The sequence below is a fragment of the Dioscorea cayenensis genome, chromosome 20 (genome assembly GCF_009730915.1).
Source record: "Dioscorea cayenensis subsp. rotundata cultivar TDr96_F1 chromosome 20, TDr96_F1_v2_PseudoChromosome.rev07_lg8_w22 25.fasta, whole genome shotgun sequence".
Lineage (NCBI taxonomy): Eukaryota > Viridiplantae > Streptophyta > Magnoliopsida > Dioscoreales > Dioscoreaceae > Dioscorea > Dioscorea cayenensis.
In genome coordinates, this window is record NC_052490.1 from 8,168,835 (window position 1) to 8,179,676 (window position 10,842).

At 37.4% G+C, this 10,842-nt stretch overlaps 1 non-coding gene across 1 annotated transcript; it reads right to left on the minus strand.

The window, feature by feature from the left end:
• Positions 1-535: 535 nt before the first annotated feature.
• LOC120252232 lies at positions 536-642 on the minus strand. Its single transcript, XR_005533776.1, has one exon. It is a non-coding gene; the product is annotated as a small nucleolar RNA R71 (small nucleolar RNA).
• Positions 643-10,842: the final 10,200 nt, after the last annotated feature.

Genomic DNA, 10,842 nt, shown 5'->3' on the forward strand with positions numbered 1-10,842 from the left:
GCAGCTCTAGGTTATGACCCAAGGGAATCGCTCAATATTGATTGAAAGAGACCCTGAGCTTGAACGTTCACTTAGAAGAAAAGGCAAAGAGCCTGTGCAAGAACAGTCTAATCCAGCTAATTTGGAAGTTGAAGAATCTGAAAACATGGCAGAACAGAATGAGCAACAGCGAACATTATCCGATTATGCCAGACCTTCAGTGTTGGGGACACAATCAAGTATTGTGCGTCCCCCGATTACAGATCAGAACTTCGAGCTGAAGCCGGCTTTCATCCACATGTTGCAGCAATCCGCACAATTCAATGGTTTGGCCGATGAGGATCCAAACAGTCATATAGAGAGCTTTCTCGAGGTGTGTGATATGCTGAAGATAAATGGGGTGACGGATGATGCCATTAAATTGAGAGCCTTACTATTTTCCCTAAAGAGGAGAGCGAAGCAGTGGCTACACTCATTACCTAGAGCATCAATTACCATATGGGAGGAGATGATGGAAGCTTTTCTGGCTCGTTATTTCCCTCCCAGAAAATCAACAAAGCTTAGGAATGAGATCTCATCCTTTGTTCAGTTGGAATTGGAGTCTCTATTTGAGACATGGGAAAGGTTAAAGGAGCTCCTGAGAAAGTACTCGCAACACGGATTCCCGGAGTGGATGATTGTTCAAACCTTTTACAAAGGTTTGAACCCGAGTACAAGGCAACTCTTGGATGCGGCAGTAGGATGTACCTTAGGTAACAAGACCCCCGATGAGGCCAGTCAATTAATTGAGGAAATGGAGTTAAATAGCTACAAATGGAATGCTAGGAAGAAGAAGAAAGTGGCCGGTCTCCATGAAATAGATGCGGTAACTTCATTGGCGGCCCAAGTGGAAAATTTGAGTAAGAAGTTAGATCTCCTAACTTCAAATAGAGTGGCGGCCGTGACTAATTGCACCGGTTTTGTTGGAGGACATGCTCCCTCCGATTGCCCGATCTCTATTGGTGATGTTTCTTCAGTGGAGAACGTTGATTTTGTAGGTAATGGCATGAGACCTCAAGGAAACCCATATAGCAATACCTATAATTCGGGTTGGAAGAATCATCCAAATTTCTCATGGAGTAATCAGGGTCCACAAAAGGCTATGGGGCCAATTGGTTTCCAACAACAACAGGCCCCTCAGGTGGAAAACAGAGTCTCAGGTTTGGAAACCCGAATGACGGACTTAGAGAAGCACTTGGCTAGATTTGTGCAATCTGCAAATACAAGGTTTAAATCAGTCGAGGCTACACTTTGCAACCACACAGCCTCTTTGTATAACCTTGAAAATCAGGTGGTATAAATTGCGAAGTCTCTCTCCGAAAAGCCACATGGAAGCTTGCCAAGCAATACAGAAACCAACCCTAGAGAGCACGTGAAGGCGATCACTTTGAGAAGTGGTTGTGAGGTTGAAGATAGGCTTCCGAGTGAGAAGCCAAAAGAACACGCACCCGAGGTTATAGAGGTAGCAGAAGGGACAAGCAAAGAGAAAGAGGTGTCATCCTCACCTTTCAAACCTAGAATCCCTTATCCCTATAGATTGAAAAATGGCCAAGGGGATGAACAGTACAAGAAGTTCCTGAGTTTGTTCAAGCAACTCCACATCAATATTCCTTTTGTTGAGGCATTGGCCCAAATGCCTAAGTATGCGAAGTTCTTGAAAGACTTGTTGGCTAACAAGAGGAAATTGGAGGAAAGTGCTTCAGGGGTTTTAGATGCTTCATGCTCGGCAGTATTGCAAAAGAACATGCCGAACAAGAAGAAAGACCCGGGAAGCTTCATCATTCCATGTAATATTGGCAATTTAGCTGAGGAAATGGCATTGGCGGACTCAGGGGCGAGTATCAATGTCATGCCATACACCTTCTTCCAAATGCTAGGCTTGGGCGAGCCTAGGCCTACTCGGATGACTTTGCAACTAGCGGACTGAACGGTGCGACATCCGAGAGGCATCAAAGGCCTATAAATAGCCATTTTTGCCCTATTCTTTCTCATCTTTTGTCCGGCTCTTGAGGGGTCAGACGGCTAGGGTTTGGAGAGGAGGTCTTTGCGGCTTTGGAGGCGCTTTGTCACCAACTTTCATCGATTCCTCCTCCGTCATAGCATCAAGGAAGCCACCGGTGACCTAGCTTCGGAGTGAGTCCTTCAAGACGTCGAAGCTCTCCATCAAGGCCATCAGTTCATATATAAGGGTGGTTATTTCTATGGTTTTAATGTACTTTCATTCATTGATGGTGTGTTTTGTATGTTGCTCCATGGAGGGCTAAAAGCATTTAAACAACCAAAACAAGCAATGGAACCTCATCAATGACTTTGAGCAATTGAAATGAAGAACAATGCTCAAAATGGGAAAATGAGTGCTCCTAGGGTATGCTAAACAATCTAGCAAGAAGATCTAACAAGAATAAAATTCTCACAACCCTCAAAGCTAACAAGAAAAGCAAAAGGAACCAAACTTAATTCGGTGTTACCATAACCCTAATTTAGAACATGAAAGATCTCTCTCAAATCTCAATGGATTCAAGGTTATAAAACTTCAATCTTCTTCTATTCTTTAAATCCAAACAAAACCCATGATTATCCATCAATAACTTCAAAGAAAATAGAAATAAGAGAAAGGGAGAAGAAGATGATCAAATGCAACACATTCTTACCTCAAAGCTTCACAAAATCCTAAGGAAAAGCATTTCTCAAGAGAGGAAAAAGAGATCTTCGAGTTTCTTCTTGATTCAAGGCAAGGGATGATGGGTTTGAGAAGTGGGCATGAAGGTTCTAGAAGAGGAGCAAAGTGGAAGAGAAAAGGTCTCAAGGAAAAGTGTAAAAAGAATGAGAAAAAGAGTATCTGGAATTTTCATACCAGCTCTATCCAGCCCGTATGGACCCCGTATACCACAAACAGCTTGCACTAAAATGACTCTAAATGGCTCATTTGGTGTCCAATTGACCTCATTTTTTATTCTATTGACTCAGGACACTCTAAGGCACACTACAAAATGAAAATTAATTAAGAAAACACATTAAAACATAAAGGAAATAAGCATGAAATTGGTTGAACTACCACATCCGTGAACCCTCCCATTTAGCACCATTGCAACACACCAATTGTTCGTAAGGTTTGGGCCTTGCATTTACCCTTTTTGAGGGTTTTCACCAAACTTTTTAACCTCCTTAAAGACATCAAATATTTTTTTGCATAATAAGACATTCAAAAGAACTTAAGCACACAAGTTAAACTCAAGAAACATAACATAAAAGAAGTTGAGTAAAAGTCAAACTCCCACAGGAGGCATTCCGAAAAGAAAGTATAGCATTAGGGTTTTGATTAAAAAATAGATGGCATTCCATAAGGAAAATATAATATTAAGCTTTTGATTGAAATGATGAATGACAGACATCCCAAAAGGGAAACATAATGTTATAGTTTTGGTTGAAAAATTGGAGACATTCAATACAGAAAAAATAGGATTCGGTTTTTGATTCAAAAATAGGAGACATTCTAAAAAGAAAAAATATTATTAATGTTTTGACTAAAAAGTATGAGATATTCCAAAAAACAAAAATAAGACTAGGGTTTTGATTTAAAAATGAAAAATAGGTGACATTCCGAAAAGTAACCATATTATTAGTGCTTTGGTTTAAAACTTTGAGACATTTCGTAAGGAAAACATCATATTAGGGTTTTCATTAGAAAAATATGAGAAATTACAAAGAGAAAATATAAAATTAGAGTTTCAATTCAATTACCAAAAAATAGGAAAAGAAAACATAGGGTTAAAATTTTGACTGAAAACCTAAAAGTTGGTGACATTAGGAAAGGAAAACGTAAGATTATGGTTTTCATTCAATACCGGAAAATAGGAGATATTCCAAAAAGAAAACATAGGATTAATGCTTAGGGTTCTAATTGAAAATTAATAAATAGGAGACATTCTGAAAAGAAAACAAATTATTATGGTTTTCATTCAAAACTAGGAGACATTAGGAAAAGATTATTTTTACATATGATTAGGGTTTTGATTCAAAAAGAGTAGTCATTCCGAAAATAAAACATAGGATTAGGGTTTTGATTAAAAACAAAAAAAAAATAGTATATATTCCAAAAAGAAAACATAGAATTAGTTTTTTGGATTCAAACCTATTAAATTGAACACATTCTGAAAAAAAAATGTAGAATTAGAATTTTGATTTCAAGCCTAAAAATAGAATACATTATGAAAAGAAACATAGGATTTACATTTTCATAAATAAATTGAAGACATTTTGAAAATAAAACATAGGATTATGCTTTTCATTCAAAACTGAAAAATAGAAGATATGACAAAAATTATGCATAGGATTATGGTTTTCATTCAAAACAGATAAATAACAAATATTCCAAAAAACAAATATATGATCAGGGTTTTGATTGCAAAATATAAGACATTAGGGAAAGAAAACATGAACATAGTATTAGGGTTTTGGTTCAAAAATGAAAAATAGGAGACATTCCGAAAAGAAAACATAGGATTATGGCTTTGATTAGGAAACAAAAGACATTACAAAAATAACATAGGATTAGGTTTTTGATTGAAAACCGAAATATAGGAGACATTCTGAAAATAAAACATATGATTAGGGTTTTGATTCAAAACTAAAAAATTTGACAGATTACGAAAAGAAGACATAGAATTAGGGTTTTGTTTGAAAAATGGGAGATATTAGGAAAAACAAAACTTTTACATAGCGTTAGGGTTTGAATTAAAAAACAAGAGGTGTTATGATGGGAAATTGTAGGATTACGGTTTTGATTCAAAACCAAAAGATCGGATACATTCCGAAAAGAAAACAAAGGGTTAGGGTTTTCATTCAGAAATATGAAGGCTTCTGAAAAGAAAACATCAAATTAGGTTTTTTGATTCATACTTGAAAAATTGGAGACAATCCGTAAAGAGAATATAGAATTAGGGTTTTGATTGATAAGGAGAAGACATCCTGAAATGAAACACATGATTATGGTTATGGTTCAAAAATAGAAGACATTCTGAAAAAATACATTTTATTTTTATTTTTGATTGAAAACCAAAAAATAAGATACATTCTAGAAAGAAAACTTTGGATTATTATTTTAATTGGAAAATAGGAGGCATTCTGAAAAGAAAACATATTATTAGGGTTTTTATTAAAAAATATAAGCCATTCCAAAAGGAAAACATAGGATTAGGCTTTTGATTGAAAAATGAAGAATGATAGACATTCCATAAGGGAAACATATTGTTATGGTTTTAGTGTAAAAATTGGAGAGATTCATAAAAGAAAAAATTGTATTAGGGTTTTGATTCAAAAATAGGAGACATTCCAAAAAAAAAATATTTTTAATGTTTTGACTAAAAAATAGGAGATATTTAGGAAAAAAAACATAAGATTAAGGTTTTGTTTTAAAAATAAAAAATATGAGACCTTCTGAAAAATAAACATAGGATTAGTGTTTTCATTTAAAAATTAGGGAAATTTCATAAAAGAAAACATCGGATTAGGGTTTTGATTAGAAAATATGAGAAATTACAAAGAGAAAATATAAATTAAAGTTTTGATTCAATACCCAAAAAATTGGGGAAAAAACATAGGGTTAGGATTTTTATTCAAAACCTAAAAATTTGCAACATTCTGAACATTTGATAAGAAAATATAGGACTAAGTAAGGTGTGACCTAGGCCGGACAAGGGTACCTTTTGAAAAGACGAGGCTACTCCACAAGACCGTCGACATGAACACCGAGGGGGTTTTCCCTATGGATTACTTGCTTTTTACTTTCGATTTCATTATTGATTGTATCTTGCTCCATGGAGAGCTAAAACCCTAGTGGGTACTTGGATTTTGTAAACCCTAGGATGTTATTGTTTCTTTGACCTTTTATTATGCTTTCCTTAATTGATATTTTAATTGAGTTTCAATCTTAAATGCTTGTTAAATGATTTCTCCCTTAGAGTTACTGACAAGCTCCCCTTGCATATATCCCGCAAGTGCACGGGTTTGTCGAAGTAATAATCTCGGATGAGCGGGTATCGAATCCACAAGGAGTAGGGAATAAAAACACTTAATCCGCTTCTTAACTATGTGAAAGATCAATAGTGATAAGTGTGACAATGATTCAATTCTCAAAAGTAAAAATAACAAGTGAGAGAGCACGAGTAAAAGAGAAGGTAAGGCAATCGATAAAGATGGGGTACTCGGATAATGCTCCGCCTAGGACAATCGTTTCAAGTGCAAGAACCCTCTATTATGCTTCCTAATCAATGCAATGGTGAGTCGTGGAAATCCGTATATATATAGTCCCAAATCTATGGTCAACTATGCCTAACTCTATACATGTCCTGGAGGAGAGATTTGATAACCTCTCAACCTCGCACTCGAATAGAGTTGCAATGAGCTCTAGGGATTCCAAGTGATAAATCTCTTCCTAATTATAGACCTAACTCTTTGGTCCAGGTGGAAGGTCCCTAACCACGACTAAGCCCTAGATACTAAGATCACCTCAACGCTTCACTCTGTTGCACGCGCAACTAAGCCGCAGCGGAGGGTCATCCCTTAGACCATTTACTCTATTATGGCACCAAAGAACTCGAGGAACGGAGGTAGAATCTATCACGTCAGAGGGGAAAGGGGACGCTCCTGTACCACTCGACTCGCCCTCTCAACCCTCTCCAACCTAGCTTTGTCTAACGCTCAGGGTGTGTCACTCACTCACAAGGTTACCAACAGTAACTCTCAACCCTAGTGTCACTCTAGGGGAAATGTTCATACAATCAAGCATTCAAGGTTGGAACTCACAATAAACATCAATTTATTGAAAGCATAATAAAGAGATTTAATGAAACGAATACATGCTAGGGTTCACAAATACCCAAGTACCCACTAGGGGTTTAGCTCTCCATAGAGCTCAGTACAATCAAACAAATAGAATGTAAAAGCAATGAATCCATAAAGAAACCCCCTCGATGGTCGTGTCGATGGTCTTGTGGAGAGTCCTCTACTCGTCGCAAGGGATCCTTTGTCCGGCATAGGATATACCTCGCCGGATCGGTGCCGACGAAAGCTCTCCCAATAACCTTCTTCAAAATGACTCGTGATGTCGGAGCCGTAGAACCTCTCCAAAACCCTAGCTAATACCTCTCAAAACCCTAGCCAAAGCCATCTCTCAAGTTGGGAAAAAAGATGGAGAAAAAATACTGAAATCGGGGCTGAATCGGCTTTAAATAGGGTTAGAATCGGGCGACTACACGGGCGTGGATAATTCCCACACGCCCATGTGGATTCTCTGAGTTTCTGTTTTCTCGGCCGGCTGTGAACAGTGCTGCTACAGTGTTTTACGACAATGTTGCTGCAGTGTTCTGCTATAGTATCCAGACTAAACAGCTTCCCGAATCCATACTTTCATCGGGGTAACGCAAACGGGGACACGTTCACATCATGGATCACCTTCTTCTTCAATGATAGATAAGTTGGTGGAGCTCTTGTTCTATGTGCATAAATCGGAATGCTTGAGTGTGAACTGCCTTTCTGCCCCTCCAAATCGTTGTGCTCACTCAAATACGAGGAGGTTGGCACACACTATAGCATCTCACACCCGACCTATGTCTTCGCGTTTGAACCTTAGCAAGATTTCCTCCAAAATCGGTGCATTGTAATCCACATTGGCTTCTTTCCTTCATAATTGGTTTCACAATCCTACCTGCATGAAAAGTCACATAAAAACACACATATTAGTGTAAAAACCCGAGAAAAGTAATGCTCAACATAAGGAATGAACGCTTCGCATTCATATCGCACAAGCACTTATCATTGACACTAGGGTTATGAGTTCATCTTGGTAACCTTTGTGGATGGGTGACACGCCACGAGGATTAGACAAAGCTAGATTGGAGAGGATTGAGAGAGTGAGTGGAGAGGTAGTGGAGCGTCCCCTTTCCCCTCTGGTGTGATTTATCCTACCTCCAATTCCTAGAGTTCTTTACGGTTACAATAGAGTGAAGAACTAAAGGATGAACTCCTCTGGGGCTTAGTTGCACGAGCAACAGAGTGAAGCGTTGAAGTGACATTAGTTTCTGGTGCTTAATTGTGACTAGGGTTATTTCGCCTGGACCAAAGGGTTAGATGTACACATAGAAATATTGTTTATCACTTGGAATCCCTAGAACTCCTTGCAACTTTACATAGTGTAAGGTGTTGAGACTCAGCGATTTCTCCACCGGGACATAGTGTAGAGTTAATCACGGTTGACCTTAGGTTTGCGACCGTGTGCTTTAGGATTTCCATGACTCATTAAGCATTAGTTAGGAAGTATAATAGTAGGTCTTGCACTTGAAACATTAGTCCTAGGGGGAGCATTGTCCAAGTACCCAACTTCTATCGATTGTCTTTCCACTCATTTACTTGTGCCTCTCATTCTTGCTTCTTTTATTTCTGTTTACATCACATCTTATCAACACAATCCTTATTTATCTTCACTTGGTTATTCCCTACTCCCTATGGATATGATACCCCACTCTCTTGGGATTTATTACTTCAATAAACCCGTGCACTTGCGGGTCATACGCAAGGGCATTGTCAGTATGCCATCTCCTGAGTGATATAAACCAGAATGACATATCAAAGTATTTCAACTAAGGAAAGATATAATATGGATCAACAACCCATACTGGATCCCTGATAATACATGCCAAGGAATAAACAACATACACAACTCGAAATGGGAAGACAAACACAACTCTTGCCAAGCACTTCATGTCTTCACCCTTACATTGTGCTGTCACCTGGGATGAAGAAAGAGGGGGTAAGTAACTAGGTTTCTCAGTGAGGGACTAAACATGGGACTATAACTCAAGCATGGTTAAATGAAAATAAAATATCACAAAAATGTCTCAACTATTAACAAGTATAAAATTACTTTAATAACAATTATCACCTATGAATATAAGATTTCTCAATAAAATGTAAAATAAAACCTCATTGAAATTGTCAAGAAATACATATAAATATATACATATATATATATATATATATATATAAATGCAATTTTGGAATCCAATATTCACAACTTCTTTTTGATAGCTTCAGGAGCCAAAATGCTAAGAAAATAAATAAATCAACAAATTACAATAAGCAATAGTATCCAAATGGCCTCGAAAAATATCCATCGCTAACCGTTTCCTAGGTTAGGTCTGGAGCTACCAAGATGCGTGAATCTTGGCATTGGCCACTGAGAAGTTCGTGTGGTGACTCCGAACAACCTAGCTATATCCGAGTCAGGCTCTACGCTCCCACCTGAAATGGCATAACCGGTGTCAGTTTTCTACGCCATCTCTAAACAGGTTGGCCAGTGGAAACCATTCACTTCTTACTGCAACAAGTACTAGAGCACGGCTCCCATGTCAACATCAAAACATTTAAATAATAATCTAGCCCGTAAGCTTAGCATACATCAACATGATAACATAATTCACATTTAAGAGATCACAAGTGTTCACAATTGCAATTATCACTCCAAGATTGAATAGCTTGCTTATAACAATTTCAATGAAACCATTTTCATAAAGAACAACATACAAGAGTAATCTTTGAAAACATATACACATCAAATATGTCATAATCACGATGAGGTTCAATTTGATTCACACAACCCTTTTGATCATCATCAGAAAAGCATCAACTCTCTTGAAAATACATAATTCAAAACATATATTGCAAAACATAGAGTTTTCAAACCACAACAATAATATATATATTTATCATTTTTTTACTAATAATCATGAAGTAAGCCAAATCATAAATCATCATGATTTCTAAATCCCATGTAAAACTTTCAAAGAGATTTAGTAATGTGGGGTCTATCGTTCAAAAGCAAGCAATTTAAATATTAAACAAACATGCGTGAATCATAGTCCAAACTCTAGTAAATCCCACTCACAAACTTCGTGAGCTAGAAACCTCGGGTGTTTCTTCTCAATCGCCTCTTTCCCTTGCCTAAAGTTTCTCCTCCTAGAAGAATTTAAACAAACCAAGCAAATAACCGAACAACATCATGAATTTGATCAATTGAAATGAAGGAAAATGCTCAAAATAGGGAAATAATTGCTTCTAAGGTTATCTGAACTCTCTAGCTAGAAGATCTAACAAGAATAGATCTCTCACAACACTTAAAACCAACAAGGAAAGCAAGAAAAACAAAATTTAGTTTGGTACTATGGCAACCCCAAAATCAAGGAAGTAGAAAGTTCAATGGTTTCTAGATAACAAGGTTATACAAATCAACACCAATACTCCTCTAAAGTTTTACCATCAAAGATGAAGAAAAGGAGAAAGAATCAAGCTGTCACTTTAATCCACAGCAAAACCCTAGCTATACTCATCCAAAGAACAAGGAAGAACAAACAAGGAAGAGGACATACCTTGAGTCAAAGGATGCTCACTCTTTAGGATCCAATAATGAGCCCACAAATCCCACCAAAATAACCACTTAAACCATAAGAATGGCGGAGGAAGAGAGGAGAAGTAAATGGGATGGTTTTGAGGGAAGTTAGGTGAAGAAACTCAAACGGAGCTTTAAAGAGATGAACACATGAAATTCCAGGTTAAACAAAGTCTGAACATGACTGTGTCTTTTCTACTGATTTTCTCAGGCAATTTTGGCATCAAATGCCGCAGGGGCGTGTTAGAGCTGGAATGGTATTGTAGCAAAAGTACTATAGCAAAACTACTGCAGAAACTACTATAGCGCAAACACTGTAGAAGTGATCTATAGAAAGGATACTGTCTAAGTGCTCCTGACACGAGCATGTCAAAGCTGGATTT